General features: G+C 32.3%; 1 protein-coding gene across 3 annotated transcripts in view; it reads right to left on the bottom strand.

Moving 5' to 3' along the window:
* The window catches only part of SALL3 (spalt like transcription factor 3), a 13141-nt gene extending 12974 nt beyond the window's left edge, over positions 1-167 (bottom strand). The window contains exon 1 of one of the 3 annotated variants that reach the window (XM_019544758.1): positions 1-167. This exon is cut by the window's left edge and continues 5194 nt beyond it. The gene's annotated coding sequence lies outside the window, so the exon portion shown is untranslated. The other 2 variants (XM_019544773.1, XM_019544766.1) reach the window with 2 other exon arrangements.
* Positions 168-1082: the final 915 nt, after the last annotated feature.

The raw sequence follows: 1082 nt of genomic DNA on the forward strand, positions 1-1082 counted from the left end.
AGTCCCTGTCTGGAGAGAGTTCACAGTACATTTCAAAAGACAGCTTTGCCTAAAAGAGGGCTAGAAGTTTGGGCCTTGCATATTAATTCCCAGGCTTAACGTTTCTCTTAATATATTAATACTCCTCAATTAGCTGAAATGTTTTAAAACATTTGTAAAGATAGATAAAACAGAATGATATCTGGAATGGTTGGTTTTTTGGGGTTTTTTTAAACAAACAGTTTGTGCAGACACAGATATGCATCTCCTTATGGAGAAGCATAACTGTTTTAAAATATTTAAAACCATGTACAAGAAATTCATCTTTTTCTGACTAAATAGAAGAGAAATATTTTATTTGGGAACAAGGGATTATTTTGCTCCCTTTTTTTTTTTTTTAATTATCCAAATAAAATGCAATTAAAAATAGTAATATTTAAACACTGAAGCTGCTTTACTATTTAGGTTTGGAGTTATAATACTCAGCTGTTTTTCCACAACACTAATCTAAAACATGTACGGGATAATATTTTATAACTTAAATGTAACATGTTACAGGTTATATTATATATTGTATTATAAAACATATTAACCACGATGCCACAATTCACTTTGGCAATGAAGATAACATGCTATTGCCTAGAGGCATTCTAAAAATCTTAGGTTATTAACATTCTTGAGAAATTAGTTCTCAAAACTGTTTCCAAGATAATTTTAGGTAGGAAGTCCTTTACTTTTGGGAGAGTGAAAACATAGAGAGCACAAGAAAAGCAGGCATCCAGCATTTTTGTTCTCAATTCATATTCTAGCAAATCTTTTCTCTAGAGTCTTTCTGAGCTAAGACAATTCAAACAAGTCTTTATTTACATTACAGATTTACATTTTTACAGTCTTGGGGGCCTGATCCTCCAGTCCTAACTGAGAACCCAGACATCTATGGGAGGATTGCCTGAGTAAGGACTTCAGAATTGAGTCTTTGGTAAGATTAATTTGTGAAGTTTTTCCAGTGCTCAATTCCAAACAAACTGGAAGTTTGGGTAGATTTTTTTTTTTCTGAGTGGAGCAGAACTGGACAGTTATTAACAGCTTCTAGCTCATTTTAT

This window comes from Crocodylus porosus, unplaced genomic scaffold (genome assembly GCF_001723895.1).
Source record: "Crocodylus porosus isolate Cpor-Errol unplaced genomic scaffold, CroPor_comp1, whole genome shotgun sequence".
Classification (NCBI taxonomy): domain Eukaryota; kingdom Metazoa; phylum Chordata; order Crocodylia; family Crocodylidae; genus Crocodylus; species Crocodylus porosus.